The 18,361-nt window shown below is 47.1% G+C and overlaps 1 long non-coding RNA gene across 1 annotated transcript in view; it reads right to left on the bottom strand.

Moving 5' to 3' along the window:
* LOC128687383 (uncharacterized) overlaps positions 1-2,031 on the bottom strand; it is a 62,926-nt gene extending 60,895 nt beyond the window's left edge. Inside the window, exon 1 of the long non-coding RNA XR_008406822.2 lies at positions 1,599-2,031. This is a non-coding gene — a long non-coding RNA (uncharacterized lncRNA). The remainder of the gene's footprint in view (positions 1-1,598) is intronic.
* Positions 2,032-18,361: the final 16,330 nt, after the last annotated feature.

An 18,361-nucleotide genomic window follows, 5' to 3' on the forward strand; every position in this document is an offset into this window, starting at 1 on the left:
TCGAGAATTCAAGTGAAATGTTCGCGGAACCACACCATTCAAATTTCAGCTAATAGAAGTTAGGGTTTAGAAATGGAAGGTTGTTGAGGACTCGAGTGTCAACTTTTGTCACCAGTAGCGTTGTTGAAACGCTGTATTATAATGATATTGCCAACTGCTGCGCTGCAATAGTGCTCGCTTGTGCAGTGTGTATGCAGAGTAATTGAGGGGAATTTTCATGTGCCTAAGTGTCTTTTAAACAAGGTCAGAGGAGGCGAGTGTGTGAGTGTATGTGCGAGTGTGTGAGAGAGGGTATGCTCATAATGACCCTCTAGTGCTTCTCGGGTGGTATTAGGCGCTAAGTGCTCTTCAGATGTGAAAGGAGTTGGAAAACTGTTATTCTCTCCTCCCGAGTGCACTTGTTCAAACGTATATTTTGTACATACGAAGGGTATTAGTGGAAGTTTGTGTTAAATATATATACAATGCTGTGACGCTGCTCTCTCTGAGGGAAGTGATATGTATAAGCAGGTTCGCCATGGTTGGTACACACTAATCGGCAGGACAACCAAGAATATTCCTTTTCATGAGCGAGTGAGTGGGTGTGGTGTGAGAGTTTGGTGGGTGAGGGGTGGTAGTGGCTGGGTGTGCGTCTGCGTGAAGGAATTACCTGCTTCATACCTCTAAGTAGTGATGTACGAACCACAGAAAGAATTTTATCAAAAGGCCGGCAATGAATTCTGTTTGAGGGAAGGTTGGTAATGGTGGTGATGGTGGTGGTGATGGTGGTGGTGATGGTGGTGATGGTATGAGGTGTTTTACCGTGAAGAAGAGTGGGCAGTGAATGGGGGGTGTGGGATAATTGATATATATTGCAGCATGGGCAAATATTGCCAGGAAAGAACAATACCATTACATGACAACTGAGACAAAGTCTATGGTAATCACGACGAGTGTGCAGGGGTGAGGGGCGAGTCTTTCCGGGTCAGGGACCAAGAAGCCTCTTTTCTAAGTATTGGCAAGTGTTCACTTGGGTGTGTACACACACGTGTACACCTGCCAAAGGAAATTGCATGCATGGAGTAGGTGCTAAACTTGTAGGAGTCGTTCCAGGGAAAGGGGAGATCAGATTCAATCCCGTGGATCAGGAGCTTCTTCCTTGAAGGGAAGAAGAGCATTGTACCAGAGATGAGGATGATAACAGTAGAACTTATTTAATAAATGGGAGATAGGAGCTTAACTTCCAGTTACCGTCCACTCAACCTGATCTTGATACTTACACAAGTTGACAGAATCGACGATAGCATTTTGCAGTTCTGTAAATAATTTTCATCGGTGTTTTTGATACAGTTTCAACTCTAGTGAGGAAAGTTTAGACATCGTTTCGGTTGCTCGCGGGACCATTATCAGTGCAAATGGTGCAGAAACAAAGATGGTTAAGTAGCAAACTCACCAGGTTTTACTGAATTATACTCTTCTATAACCCACGCAAATATTATTGTAGAATTTAGTATATAATAAACATGCACATGTAAACTACATAATAATTAAAATTAACATATTACATAAAAATATTACTAATTTCTTTTACTACTAAACCCGTATGGGGAATACTGCACCTTAGGAACAGGAACTTATCAGGGTTGATCCAGAGGAGAGGAAACGGTAATCCAATTCCTTGGACGAAGAGCCCTTCACGAGCATCAACGAAACCCCCGTTTAAAAGGGTCTTGTGCTTGTCAGAACTCTAGTAGCGAGGAACCGCAACTGCTACCACGCGTCTATCTGTTCATTTATATGTATAGAGTATGTTCAACTATATATTCATACACATGTTCATATACTTAAGTGCATTAAAACCCTCTTTAAACGTTCATTACAGTCATCAACACCGCAAGTACACTCAAGCTTCATTCTATAGTGTATGCACTACTACAAAGATGTGTACCTCCCTCCACGGATGACTTGGCGACACTGGCTGCAAGGCTGCTGGACGAGGTGTCAAGCCTGTCGACTACACGACGGTCATTAAGGCTGCTGTTTCACGTGCATACATCACCAGTCGAGAATATTTTAATGCCTGAAATATGGATTAGATTCTCACTGCGTATATATACACTGAGAGCTACCCACTTGACGATTAATCTATTCATAAACACATATCTAGCTGAATTTATGCTGTGATATATACCTTTCGGGGTATATACACTGAGATATACACCCCTCTGTGTATATGCACTGAGATACACACTCTTCTGTGTATATTCACTGAGACACACACTTCAGTGTGTATCTCAGTGCTTTAAATTTACAATTTACGTCTGACAGGTGACTGACATGCCACGTCACATGTTTACGACCCATTACGCTCTGCCAAGGTCGGCTTGGATTCGCTGACACCAGTACTCCGGTCGTTTCCTTTCCGATTAAACTTAATGACGAAAACGAAAAACCCTTTGATCGTATTTCCCAAACAGATTCATAAATTTATATTACGAGAATCTGTCGCTACGTTCATTTGCGAAATATCAACAGGAGAGTTGTTACTGAAGTGATACAAGGGAAGGAGGAAGTTCACTCACGGCATCGGGAAATTTTTGCAGCCACCATGACTTACTAAATCATAATAAGACGATTGCGAGCGAATCACACAACGGCCGGGTATCGAATATTTGGCCTTTAAATTTTAGAACTCTCTGTCATGGATATAATTCCTATCCCTTCTGTGAATTATCTTTTTTGTTGCCACGACTGGTTAAGAAGCTGAACCGACATTCTGTTGAAAGAATTATATTGCGGGATAAATTTTTTTACAATTCACAGATGAATGAAAGATATAAATATAGATCATATAAATACCGCGTGTTGCGTACCGTGTATCACAAGACAAAATTTGAAACGAAATGAAATCGAACTGGATTAGCTTTGCATAAGAAAGCGTTGGTTGTGAGGTAGATGTGTTGGACAATTGCCCTTACATTGTTATTTAAGCTGGTAATTTGGAAGGTCTTACATTTCATTTGGGAAAGAAGACGAGAGTAAATGGATGGGTGGCAACTGGATTTGCCAAGCATGGATATAAAAAAAAAGCCTCGTGTCGCAAACGTCCTCTAGTTATTATATAGGATAGCTGACCACGTTGATTACAGTGAAGGACAGAATCAGCTGTTGGTATAAAATCTTTCCTCTGTCGGTGAGTACCTTCACGCTGGCGAAGAGCTCTAGATCTAAGGGATCTGAACTGCTCACACACTTCCTCAGATCAGTCTTCATTATCCCCACCCCTTCTATTCTCCAAGCACTGTATGACCCTTACTGGCTTAGCGCTTTCCTATAATAATAATAATAATAATAATAATAATAATAATAATAATAATAATAATAATAATATAAAACCTTGTCACTAGGGTTCCATTTCATTAAGTGTGCTGATATCCAAGATGTAACTTCAGCAGCAGACTGAGCCGATAACATTACAGGGAGACCAGTACCACTCAAGATGAAGTGATAACACTTAAGATGTCCTTTATAACATCTCTGGCTGTGTGATAACATTAAAGGCGTCCTTGATAACATTGCTGACGGCAGTGTGCTAACATTCAGGACTCCTTGATAACATTACCAAGATGGGCTCCAGGCGTGGCGATGGCAAGTCTTGTTTCGCAATTACTGCCTTCCTCTTTCCAGTCTAACTTTGTTGATGTTAGGTAAAGAAGATCACACACACACACACACACACACACACACACACACACACACACACACACACACACACACACACACACACACACACACACACGGAAATCTGTAAGGAGTTGAACAGAGGATTTATAGAGGTAGTCTCAGTGGATATAGGGGCAACACCATAGAGTCAAAGAGAAAGGGCACACCAACACTATACGTACTAAAGGGAAGTGGTTGAAAAAAACTTTTCAGTTAGCTGGATACATCAAAGGTAATAGGACCAGACAAAGTGTCAACATTAAGTCTGTGAAAGGAGCAAAAGCAATTCCTGAACCACTAACTAAAATCAACAAATCATTGGATAGGGGATAATTACCAGAGATCTGGAAGAGAGTGAATGTTATCTCCCGATATTCAGGAAGCCACGCAGTAAGCATCAAACAAGAGTGTCACTAACATGCATGCTATTTAAGGCAATGAGGAAGGAGAGTGGCGGCGCACATATACGCCAAAATAACAGAATTGAGGCAGGAGAGAGAGGGATGGGTGTTTGCATATTCTGCATAGTCTATTGTAATGCCTTGCATTACAATAGACTAGGGGAAAAACTTGAGACGGGGACAGGAATAACAGGGAATGTGCTACAAGTGGATTCAAGAGTACCTTATGGGAAGAAGATAAGTGATTGTCCGAGAAGTCAGACTGGGAAAGTGTAACAAGTGCGGCTCGGCAAGGATTAGAATTAAAACTATTTCTAGATGATATGAACTGCATAGCAGAAGAGATAGAGTCAGATTTATCCCTGTAGGGTGAAGAGGGAATCTGGGGTGACGGAGGCTTGGCGTTGGGTAATAGGAGTTGTCGAGGGAAAACTTAGACTAGTGTTGGGTGGGTTGGGGGGGGGAGGTGAGTTGTGGACGTGGGATAAAAGCTGACTTTTGTGGCTGTGGAATAAACCATGAAACACGTCAAGCTTATATTGGCTGGAAATGCAGTCCCAGATGCATTAGAGAAAGAAAGAGAAAGAGAGAGAGAGAGAGAGAGAGAGAGAGAGAGAGAGAGAGAGAGAGAGAGAGAGAGAGAGAGAGAGAGAGGCGAGGTAATTTTAGCATGTTAAGGTTCAGTGAAGAGTGGCAGCACAATTTGTGTAATTGCTTCAGTTAGTAATTAGCGTAGGGGCAGATGTGGGGAACGTTGGCTCTTGTGAGAGATAGTGCTACAGAAATGGCCACAGCTCAAGTGCTAGCGAGAAATACCGTAGAAATGACCTCAGCTCTAGTGAGAGACGGTACCGAAGAAACAGCCTCATGTCACTTTCTAGCAATGAAATGAAAGCAACTTCGTAGTAGTTATTCCAGTTATCTTCACCGTCCTTCAAAAACCCAGGGTCATAACTCCCCTTGTCCAACATCAACTTTGTCGGAACACAAAAAAGTTCTTTTGCTGTTGTTGATGTTGCTGTTGGTGGTGTTGGTGGCATTTGGTTTGATAATAGTGTTATATAATTATAAAAATTGTATGCAATTCCAAAAGACAGATGTGTAAGACACATGTGCAGCAGTTGGATATATTGATAGTTGAAACGTTTCGCCTCTGCAGTAGATTTAAGAAGGAACTGATTAACACGGGTCAGTAGGTCTGCTGCGATGTGTCCCTAAGTTCTTGCCTTCCTGCTCCAGCTAGTGGACTCCGCCTCATGCGACGTCTTTGATACTTTCCACGTCTCACCTTTGGCAGTATATCAGGCTCCAGTCTCATGTTTCAGCTTTACATTGTTCCTGGCTATGGAACTGAACGCTTCTCCAGGTCAAGGGATTAACCGCCTCAAACACTATTTCGTGCAGGATGGGATGATCACATCACCATTACCTCTCCATCACTAATGCTGTCTCCCTATTTATTATTCTCTGTGATTGCCTGTAGAAGCCTGTGTAGGTGAAACGTTTCAGCAATGGTGTTGTTGGTGACAGCGGTATTACCAGAATAATAGTAGTAATGATGGTGATAGTGGTGTTGGTGTTGTCTATTGTGTTGATGGGGATTGGTAGTATTGTTGTTATTAGTGTTAGTTGTGTTGCTGGTGTTTGGATAATTATAATGATACTCTCACGGGAACATCGCAGCAACTTCGGGCTCATCACGCCCCGTATGTGCGGGTCAGGAGGGTCGAACACTCATCAGATGCTTAGTCAAGCATGTTTCAAGTTTTCTTTTCCCCTAAATTAATTGGGTTTGCCCGGACTCTGGTGCAGCATCCCCTGTCGCTTCTCATCTGCCGCGAGATATCTTGGAATTATTTCCTTTAATTGTTTCCCTTACTCCTCTCAATTATTTCTCTTCCTATCCTTGCTCACTTCTTCTTTCCTTTGCCTATCACTCCTTCCCCTACCACTCTCTTTCTCTCCCTCCCTACTCCTCCATATTCCCACTTTTTCGTCTCCCTTCCACTCTTCATCACTTCCCCACTCTTTCTCTCTTCTTTTTACATCCTCGGGAACTATGTCAGTCAATGTTGTGCTGAAAAAGTTTTAGAAACTCTTATGAAGTAAAGTTTCATACCGCAGTCATGACGGTATGAGGTTTCAAGCAGAGGTTATGAAGTTATAAGGCCTTATACCGTCATGAGGCCTCATACCACAGTCATGAAGGTATGAGCACATCATTTTCCACTTCCTGCTGCTATTAAATAACAGTAAATAGGTATCTGGCTGTTTATCGACTGTTGTTGGTAGTATCTTCGATCATTAACCAATAATAATAATAATAATAATAATAATAATAATAATAATAATAATAATATTATTATTATTATTATTATTATTATTATTATTACTAATAATATTATTAGTATTAATTAATTATTTATTAAAACGGTTCACCGCAAGCAGTAATCTGTTCTTGTAACTACAAGCAGCGGGTTGAAGTAGCAAGCAGCACCTAAAAGAAGCTACGGTAAGTAATACGAAGTGATCGCTACCAAGAGATTCGCGTACTTTTACTCACCTGAAAGACCCCAGCGAGATTGATGTTGCCCATTTGAAGTGCGAGTGCCGCTGAGAGGTGTTTCACGAGCTCTGAACTCACTGTCAGTAACAGAGGAAGGTACTGTTCTCTACTGAAATACCCCTGACTCTGTACCTTTAAAAAAAAGGTTACCCGGATTATATATATATATATATATATATATATATATATATATATATATATATATATATATATATATATATATATATATATATATATATGTCGTGCCAAATATGTAAAACTGGTCAATTAGCAAGAACTCACTTAAAATTAAGTCCTTTTTGAAATTTTCTCTTATACGTTTAAAGATATATCTTTTTCATTATTGTTAATGTAAAAAAATTTAATTTTGCATCAAAAGAATCTTAGAAAACTTACCTAACCTTATTATAACAAGAACAATTTATTTTAGCCTAACCCAACTAAATATATTTTACATTTGTTTACAATAATTTAATACTAATCAAACACAGTGAAATATATTTTTTTAGTTAGGTTCAGAATGATTTTGGCGAAATTATTGCATACACAAATTTTCGCTTGTCCTATATGGCAAGATGAGCGTTGCTATTTAAGCCAAGATGGCAAGTCTTTCCTATTCGGCACGACATACACACACACACACACACACACACACATATATATATATATATATATATATATATATATATATATATATATATATATATATATATATATATATATATATATATATATATATATATATATATATTAATAATATATTAACAGAATACATTTACAGAAAAACACAAGCATGAATACAATGGTACAATGTATTAAAGATCATGAATTTCCTCCAGCTCCTCCGAAGCCGGACGCGAGCCTAGTATGCAGCAAGCATTTCCCCTCTGGATGGCCACGCTGAGGCACTGGACCATGAAAGTGGCTGCCCTTGGGTCCCTGGTGGTGTCGATGAGTCTGGAACCCAGTTCTTTAAGGAAACGTGTGGCATTTTTTACCCATGATCCCAAGGTCTCTGATCCCACTGGGACAAATTGATACAGTTGGCTTATATGTACTTGCTGATCTTGTACTCATCCCTGTGGTCAGCAGCTCCTCCGTTGCTCAACACTGTGATGGATATAGGTGTCAGCCAGTGTGGACACACAGGTATAGTCCCATGATATATATATATATATATATATATATATATATATATATATATATATATATATATATATATATATATATATATATATATATATATATATATATATGTCCTGATAGAGCCACTGTGCTACCCTGGAAGGATTGAAAACAGATTGAATGTGACTACACCTGTGCCGCCACATTGGCAGACACCTACTTGCCATACTCCGTAGCTGAAGGGGGTGAAGCTGCCAGCCACAGGGAGATCCAGAAGACCCGCAAATATGAAGACCTTTCCCCTTGCTATAACTTCTTCCCTATAGGGTCGGAGACCCTTGGAACATGGGGCAAATGCGGTCTAAAGTTCCTCAAAGAGCGTCCAGCTTCCTCTTTCAGAGACTCAGTGTCGCGATTCAGAGAGGAAATGCCTGCAGCATTCTGGGCACGCGGCCCACCGCCGGGGAGCTGGACGAAGTATTTGAGATGTAGCTCTGAGTTGTTATCTGTGTTGTTTTACTTCATATTGTATTTTTGTCAATGCATTTTGTCAATGTATCTTGCTTTTAAATAAAGCATATATAGAATATATAGGGGGTGACAGGAGAAAATTTTCACACAGCTTCAGGGAGAACCTTGAGTTTTCCCTGAAGCAGGTTTATTCTTTTCTCTGAGGATGAAGGTCCCCAGGACAGTTCTAGAGGTGGTACCTTAATGCTTATATATATATATATATATATATATATATATATATATATATATATATATATATATATATATATATATATATATATATATATATATATATATATATATATCGTGCCGAATATGTAAAACTGGTCAATTAGCAAGAACTCATATAAAATTAAGTCCTTTCTAAAAATTTCTCCTATACGTTTAAAAATATATTTTTTTTCATTAATGTTGATGTAAAAATTTATAATTTTGCACCAAAAGAATCTTAGAAAACTTACCTAACCTTATAACAAGAACAATTTATTTTAGCATAACCCAACTAAATATATTTTAGATTTGTTTACAATAATTTAATACTAAACAAACACAATGAAATATATGTTTTTCGTTAGGTTCAGAATGATTTTGGCGAAATTATTGCATACACAAATTTTCACTTGTCCTATATGGCAAGATGAACGTTGCTATTTAAACCAAGATGGCAAGTTCTGCCTATTCGGCACGACATATATATATATATATGTGTGTGTGTGTGTGTGTGTGTGTGTGTGTGTGTGTGTGTGTGTGTGTGTGTGTGTGTGTGTGTGTGTGTGTGTGTGTGTGTGTGTGTGTATGTGTGTGTTGAAAGCTTTTCATGTGATTGGCTTCGAAATTTACAAACGGTGGTTTTCTGTGAAGGGGGAAATTGCTCTCAAGAATCATTCCTTTGACATGCAGTTCTGAATGATTCGTGGGTTCGACACTTATTCTGATTGATATAATCCTTTCCACCTGGGCAGACAGAAATTCCACATAATACCCAAACCATAAGAAAAAAGAGAGAATATGTAGTATAAAGCGATAAAGTCCACTGCGTGGACTTTATCGAGTCACAAGATGTTCATGACTTGATAAAGCCTACTGTGTGGGCGAAACGTTGTCATTACAGGTGCGCATTATACTACATCTGTGCTTCTCTGCCAAGCTATGGGATTCCTGTGGTCACCACCCGTCCTGGAACAACTACCAGTAACGCATTCAAGGAACACCAGCCGCCCTGGAACAACTAATAGTAACACATTGAAGAAACACCAATCGTTTTTAAACTACCAGTAGAACATTCTAGGAACACCAGCCGCCCTGGATTAATTACCAGTAACACATTCCAGGAACACCAGCTTTTCTGGAACAGCTACCAGCAACACATTCCAGGAACACCAACTGCCCTGAAACAACTAATAGTAACACATTGAAGAAACACCAATCGTTTTTAAACTAACAATACAACATTTTAGGAACACCAGTCGTCCTCTATTAACTATCAGTATCACATTCCAGGAACACCAGCCTTTCTGAAGCAGCCACCAGCAACACATTCCAGGAACACCAACTGCCCTGGAACAGCCACCAGCAACACATTCCAGGAACATCAGCCGTCCTCGATTAACTACTAATAACACATTCCAGGAACACCAGCCGTCCTGGAACAGCCACCAGCAACACACTCCAAGAACACCAGCCGTCCTGGATTAACTACCAATAGCACATTCCAGGACCACCAGCCGTTCTGGAACAACCACCAGCAACACATTCCAGGAACATCAGCTGCCTTGGAACACCCACCAGCACCTCATTCCAGGAACACCAACCGTCCTGGAACAGCTATCAGCAACACATTCCAGAAACACCAACTGTCCTGGAAAAACCACAAGCAACACATTCCAGGAACAACAGCCGTCCTGGAACAACTACCAGTAACACATTCCAGGAACACCAGCGTCCCTGGAACACCCACCAGCAACACTAGGAGGGAGACAACACTCGGGACGAGCGTGGGCTGGGCACCATTCTCAATGTACAAAGGCTGCAGCTCATTAGTGAGAAAACTAACCAATTAGAGACGTTATTAGTTCTTAACGAGGAGACCGGAGCCACTCCTTACAAGGGGATTTTGCTGCGTTTTGGTGTATGAGATGACAGTTATACATCAGTGAATGGACCAGTCACTGATGTATAACAGTCGTTAGGGAGATACCTGGTATCAAATGGCTCATACAGCGAGTACATTTTAGAATATATGGACTTGGAAGTTTACATCTGGCCTGTCTACTGTGACTAACTACTTCTGTCTAGAATAAAGACTGATCCGAAATTATTCACCTCTGTCTAGATTAAGGACTGGCCCAAAGCTATTCACCTCTATCTAGATTAAAGGCTATGAAAATAATTATTAACATCTATCTAGACTAAAGACTGGTTCTGTTATTGACTGTCCTCTCCCCATTTTCATATTCAAGGCGACTATTGGTGTCTGCAGATGTGACGTCCGTCTTAACGTTAACGTATTAGTTATTGACAGTGCTATCACCAACAACCTGACTGATCAAAGACATGGCTGCGATTAGCAGAAGGAGGATAGAGTTTCCACCATTCCTTGTGCTGTACGACCCACAAGAGTTTAGCGCTTCGTGAAAGAAAATGCCATTATCGACGCTTTTTTTTAATTACCACGATTATGATAATAATGTTAATGGGAGCAATTATCCAGCTTGGGTTATCAGTATAACACCCGCCTCTCCCAGGCTCTGGGATAATTATCAGGATAATACTAGCCTCTCCCTCAATCTAGGATAATAATCTTACCTGTGTTATGACTGCATTTTCCTCTCACGCCTCCGTCTTAAGGAAGCGTCACGTTACTCAACTCCTAACATTGTTTGTATACAAGTCCTCTTGGATGTCACCAGGACCAGGGTGAGGGAGAAGGATAACACCAGGACCAGGGTGTGGGAGGAGGATAACACCAGGACCAGAATGTGGGAGGAGGATAACACCAGGACCAGGGTGTGGGAGGAGGATAACACCAGGACCAGGGTGTGGGAGGAGGATAACACCAGGACCAGAGTGTGGGAGGAGGATAACACCAGGACCAGGGTGTGGGAGGAGGATAACACCAGGACCAGGGTGTGGGAGGAGGATAACACCAGGACCAGAGTGTGGGAGGAGGATAACACCAGGACCAGGGTGTGGGAGGAGGATAACACCAGGACCAGGATGTGGGAGGAGGATAACACCAGGACCAGGGTGTGGGAGGAGGAAAACACCAGGACCAGGATGTGGGAGGAGGATAACACCAGGACCAGGGTGTGGGAGGAGGATAACACCAGGACCAGGGTGTGGGAGGAGGATAACACCAGGACCAGAGTGTGGGAGGAGGATAACACCAGGACCAGGGTGTGAAAGGAGGATAACACCAGGACCAAGGTGTGGGAGAAGGATAACACCAGGACCAGGGTGTGGGAGGAGGATAACACCAGGACCAGGGTGTGGGAGGAGGATAACACCAGGACCAGGGTGTGGGAGGAGGATAACACCAGGACCAGGATGTGGGAGGAGGATAACACCAGGACCAGAGTGTGGGAGGAGGATAACACCAGGACCAGGGTGTGGGAGGAGGATAACACCAGGACCAGGATGTGGGAGGAGGATAACACCAGGACCAGGGTGTGGGAGGAGGATAACACCAGGACCAGGATGTGGGAGGAGGATAACACCAGGACCAGGGTGTGGGAGGAGGATAACACCAGGACCAGGGTGTGGGAGGAGGATAACACCAGGACCAGAGTGTGGGAGGAGGATAACACCAGGACCAGGGTGTAAAAGGAGGATAACACCAGGACCAAGGTGTGGGAGAAGGATAACACCAGGACCAGGGTGTGGGAGGAGGATAACACCAGGACCAGGGTGTGGGAGGAGGATAACACCAGGACCAGGGTGTGGGAGGAGGATAACACCAGGACCAGGATGTGGGAGGAGGATAACACCAGGACCAGAGTGTGGGAGGAGGATAACACCAGGACCAGGGTGTGGGAGGAGGATAACACCAGCACCAGGGTGTGGGAGGAGGGTAACACCAGGACCAGAGTGTGGGAGGAGGATAACACCAGGACCAGGGTGTGGGAGGAGGATAACACCAGGACGAGAGTGTGGGAGGAGGATAACACCAGGACCAGGGTGTGGGAGGAGGATAACACCAGGACCAGGGTGTGGGAGGAGTATAACACCAGGACCAGGGTGTGGGAGGAGGATAACACCAGGACAAGGGTGTGGGAGGAGGATAACACCAGGACCAGAGTGTGGGAGGAGGATAACACCAGGACCAGGGTGTGGGAGGAGGATAACACCAGGACCAGGGTGTGGGAGGAGGATAACACCAGGACCAGGGTGTGGGAGGAGGATAACAAAAGGACCAGGGTGTGGGAGGAGGATAACACCAGGACCAGGGTGTGGGAGGAGGATAACACCAGAACAAGAGTGTGGGAGGAGGATAACACCAGGACCGGGGTGTGGGAGGAGGATAACACCAGGACGAGGGTGTGGGAGGAGGATAACACCAGGACCAGGGTGTGGGAGGAGGATAACACCAGGACCAGGGTGTGGGAGGAGGATAACACCAGGACCAGGGTGTGGGAGGAGGATAACACCAGGACTAGGGTGTGGGAGGAGGATAACACCAGGACCAGGGTGTGGGAGGAGGATAACACCAGGACCAGGGTGTGGGAGGAGGATAACACCAGGACCAGAGTGTGGGAGGAGGATAACACCAGGACCAGAGTGTGGGAGGAGGATAACACCAGGACCAGGGTGCGGGAGGAGGATAACACCAGGACCAGAGTGTGGGAGAAGGATAACACCAGGACCAGGGTGTGGGAGGAGGATAACACCAGGACCAGGGTGTGGGAGGAGGATAACACCAGGACTAGGGTGTGGGAGGAGGATAACACCAGGACCAGGGTGTGGGAGGAGGATAACACCAGGACCAGAGTGTGGGAGGAGGATAACACCAGGACCAGGTTGTGGGAGGAGGATAACACCAGGACCAGGGTGTGGGAGGAGGATAACACCAGGACCAGGGTGTGGGAGGAAGATAACACCAGGACCAGGGTGTGGGAGGAGGATAACACCAGGACCAGGGTGTGGGAGGAGGATAACACCAGGACCAGGATGGGGGAGGAGGATAACACCAGGACCAGGGTGTGGGAGGAGGATAACACCAGGACCAGGATGTGGGAGGAGGATAACACCAGGACCAGGGTGTGGGAGGAGGATAACACCAGGACCAGGGTGTGGGAGGAGGATAACACCAGGACCAGAGTGTGGGAGGAGGATAACACAAGGACCAGGGTGTGAAAGGAGGATAACACCAGGACCAAGGTGTGGGAGAAGGATAACACCAGGACCAGGGTGTGGGAGGAGGATAACACCAGGACCAGGGTGTGGGAGGAGGATAACACCAGGACCAGGGTGTGGGAGGAGGATAACACCAGGACCAGGATGTGGGAGGAGGATAACACAAGGACCAGAGTGTGGGAGGAGGATAACACCAGGACCAGGGTGTGGGAGGAGGATAGCACCAGGACCAGGATGTGGGAGGAGGATAACACCAGGACCAGGGTGTAGGAGGAGGATAACACCAGGACCAGGGTGTGGGAGGAGGATAACACCAGGACCAGGGTGTGGGAGGAGGTTAACACCAGGACCAGCGTGTGGGAGGAGGATAACACCAGGACCAGGGTGTGGGAGGAGGATAACACCAGGACGAGAGTGTGGGAGGAGGATAACACCAGGACCAGGGTGTGGGAGGAGGATAACACCAGGACCAGGGTGTGGGAGGAGTATAACACCAGGACCAGGGTGTGGGAGGAGGATAACACCAGGACCAGGGTGTGGGAGGAGGATAACACCAGGACCAGAGTGTGGGAGGAGGATAACACCAGGACCAGGGTGTGGGAGGAGGATAACACCAGGACCAGGGTGTGGGAGGAGGATAACACCAGGACCAGGGTGTGGGAGGAGGATAACACCAGGACCAGGGTGTGGGAGGAGGATAACACCAGGACCAGGGTGTGGGAGGAGGATAACACCAGAACAAGAGTGTGGGAGGAGGATAACACCAGGACCAGGGTGTGGGAGGAGGATAACACCAGGACCAGAGTGTGGGAGGAGGATAACACCAGAACCAGGGTGCGGGAGGAGGATAACACCAGGACCAGAGTGTGGGAGAAGGATAACACCAGGACCAGGGTGTGGGAGGAGGATAACACCAGGACCAGGGTGTGGGAGGAGGATAACACCAGGACTAGGGTGTGGGAGGAGGATAACACCAGGACCAGGGTGTGGGAGGAGGATAACACCAGGACCAGAGTGTGGGAGGAGGATAACACCAGGACCAGGGTGTGGGAGGAGGATAACACCAGGACCAGGGTGTGGGAGGAGGATAACACCAGGACCAGGGTGTGGGAGGAAGATAACACCAGGACCAGGGTGTGGGAGGAGGATAACACCAGGACCAGGGTGTGGGAGGAGGATAACACCAGGACCAGGGTGTGGGAGGAGGATAACACCAGGCCAGGGTGTAGGAGGAGGATAACACCAGGACCAGAGTGTGGGAGGAGGATAACACCAGGACCAGGGTGTGGGAGGAGGATAACACCAGGACCAGAGTGTAGGAGGAGGATAACACCAGGACCAGGGTGTGGGAGGAGGATAACACCAGGACCAGGGTGTGGGAGGAGGATAACACCAGGACCAGGGTGTGGGAGGAGGATAACACCAGGACCAGGGTGTGGGAGGAGGATAACACCAGGACCAGAGTGTGGGAGGAGGATAACACCAGGACCAGGGTGTGGGAGGAGGATAACACCAGGACCAGCGTGTAGGAGGAGGATAACACCAGGACCAGGGTGTGGGAGGAGGATAACACCAGGACCAGGGTGTGGGAGGAGGATAACACCAGGACCAGAGTGTGGGAGGAGGATAACACCAAGACCAGGGTGTGGGAGGAGGATAACACCAGGACCAGGGTGTGGGAGGAGGATAACACCAGGACCAGGGTGTGGGAGGAGGATAACACCAGGACCAGGGTGTGGGAGGAGGATAACACCAGGACCAGGGTGTGGGAGGAGGATAACACCAGGACCAGAGTGTGGGAGGAGGATAACACCAGGACCAGGGTGTGGGAGGAGGATAACACCAGGACCAGGATGTGGGAGGAGGATAACACCAGGACCAGGGTGTGGGAAGAGGATAACACCAGGACCAGGATGTGGGAGGAGGATAACACCAGGACCAGGGTGTGGGAGGAGGATAACACCAGGACCAGGGTGTGGGAGGAGGATAACACCAGGACCAGAGTGTGGGAGGAGGATAACACCAGGACCAGGGTGTGAAAGGAGGATAACACCAGGACCAAGGTGTGCGAGAAGGATGACACCAGGACCAGGGTGTGGGAGGAGGATAACACCAGGACCAGGGTGTGGGAGGAGGATAACACCAGGACCAGGGTGTGGGAGGAGGATAACACCAGGACCAGGATGTGGGAGGAGGATAACACCAGGACCAGAGTGTGGGAGGAGGATAACACCAGGACCAGTGTGTGGGAGGAGGATAACACCAGGACCAGGGTGTGGGAGGAGGATAACACCAGGACCAGAGTGTGGGAGGAGGATAACACCAGGACCAGGGTGTGGGAGGAGGATAACACCAGGACCAGGATGTGGGAGGAGGATAACACCAGGACCAGAGTGTGGGTGGAGGATAACACCAGGACCAGGGTGTGGGAGGAGGATAACACCAGGACTAGGGTGTGGGAGGAGGATAACACCAGGACCAGGGTGTGGGAGGAGGATAACACCAGGACCAGGGTGTGAAAGGAGGATAACACCAGGACCAGGGTGTGGGAGGAGGATAACACCAGGACCAGAGTGTGGGAGGAGGATAACACCAGAACCAGGGTGCGGGAGGAGGATAACACCAGGACCAGAGTGTGGGAGAAGGATAACACCAGGACCAGGGTGTGGGAGGAGGATAACACCAGGACCAGGGTGTGGGAGGAGGATAACACCAGGACTAGGGTGTGGGAGGAGGATAACACCAGGACCAGGGTGTGGGAGGAGGATAACACCAGGACCAGAGTGTGGGAGGAGGATAACACCAGGACCAGGGTGTGGGAGGAGGATAACACCAGGACCAGGGTGTGGGAGGAGGATAACACCAGGACCAGGGTGTGGGAGGAAGATAACACCAGGACCAGGGTGTGGGAGGAGGATAACACCAGGACCAGGGTGTGGGAGGAGGATAACACCAGGACCAGGGTGTGGGAGGAGGATAACACCAGGCCAGGGTGTGGGAGGAGGATAACACCAGGACCAGAGTGTGGGAGGAGGATAACACCAGGACCAGGGTGTGGGAGGAGGATAACACCAGGACCAGAGTGTAGGAGGAGGATAACACCAGGACCAGGGTGTGGGAGGAGGATAACACCAGGACCAGGGTGTGGGAGGAGGATAACACCAGGACCAGGGTGTGGGAGGAGGATAACACCAGGACCAGGGTGTGGGAGGAGGATAACACCAGGACCAGAGTGTGGGAGGAGGATAACACCAGGACCAGGGTGTGGGAGGAGGATAACACCAGGACCAGAGTGTAGGAGGAGGATAACACCAGGACCAGGGTGTGGGAGGAGGATAACACCAGGACCATGGTGTGGGAGGAGGATAACACCAGGACCAGTGTGTGGGAGGAGGATAACACCAAGACCAGGGTGTGGGAGGAGGATAACACCAGGACCAGGGTGTGGGAGGAGGATAACACCAGGACCAGAGTGTGGGAGGAGGATAACACCAGGACCAGGGTGTGGGAGGAGGATAACACCAGGACCAGGGTGTGGGAGAAGGATAACACCAGGACCAGAGTGTGGGAGGAGTATAACACCAGGACCAGGGTGTGGGAGGAGGATAACACCAGGACCAGGATGTGGGAGGAGGATAACACCAGGACCAGGGTGTGGGAGGAGGATAACACCAGGACCAGGATGTGGGAGGAGGATAACACCAGGACCAGGGTGTGGGAGGAGGATAACACCAGGACCAGGGTGTGGGAGGAGGATAACACCAGGACCAGAGTGTGGGAGGAGGATAACACCAGGACCAGGGTGTGAAAGGAGGATAACACCAGGACCAAGGTGTGCGAGAAGGATGACACCAGGACCAGGGTGTGGGAGGAGGATAACACCAGGACCAGGGTGTGGGAGGAGGATAACACCAGGACCAGGGTGTGGGAGGAGGATAACACCAGGACCAGGATGTGGGAGGAGGATAACACCAGGACCAGAGTGTGGGAGGAGGATAACACCAGGACCAGTGTGTGGGAGGAGGATAACACCAGGACCAGGGTGTGGGAGGAGGATAACACCAGGACCAGAGTGTGGGAGGAGGATAACACCAGGACCAGGGTGTGGGAGGAGGATAACACCAGGACCAGGATGTGGGAGGAGGATAACACCAGGACCAGAGTGTGGGAGGAGGATAACACCAGGACCAGGGTGTGGGAGGAGGATAACACCAGGACCAGGGTGTGGGAGGAGGATAACACCAGGACCAGAGTGTGGGAGGAGGATAACACCAGGACCAGGGTGTGGGAGGAGGATAACACCAGGACCAGGGTGTGGGAGGAGGATAACACCAGGACCAGAGTGTGGGAGGAGGTTAACACCCGGACCAGGGTGTGGGAGGAGGATAACACCAGGACCAGGGTGTGGGAGGAGGATAACACCAGGACCAGGGTGTGGGAGGAGGATAACACCAGGACCAGGGTGTGGGAGGAGGATAACACCAGGACCAGGGTGTGGGAGGAGGATAACACCAGGACCAGGGTGTGGGAAGAGGAAAATAACACCAGAACGAAACGATGTGTCTCTTGGACAAATAAAAGATATCGACAAGCTTTGAGAGACACACAAACATACACGCAATCATTTACAAGCGACGTTTCACCCTCACGGTGCGGAGGAAAAACGTCTCAGATAAGGAAGGACCCCATACAACTGCCTTTA

This window comes from Cherax quadricarinatus, chromosome 40 (assembly GCF_038502225.1).
Source record: "Cherax quadricarinatus isolate ZL_2023a chromosome 40, ASM3850222v1, whole genome shotgun sequence".
Classification (NCBI taxonomy): Eukaryota; Metazoa; Arthropoda; class Malacostraca; order Decapoda; family Parastacidae; genus Cherax; species Cherax quadricarinatus.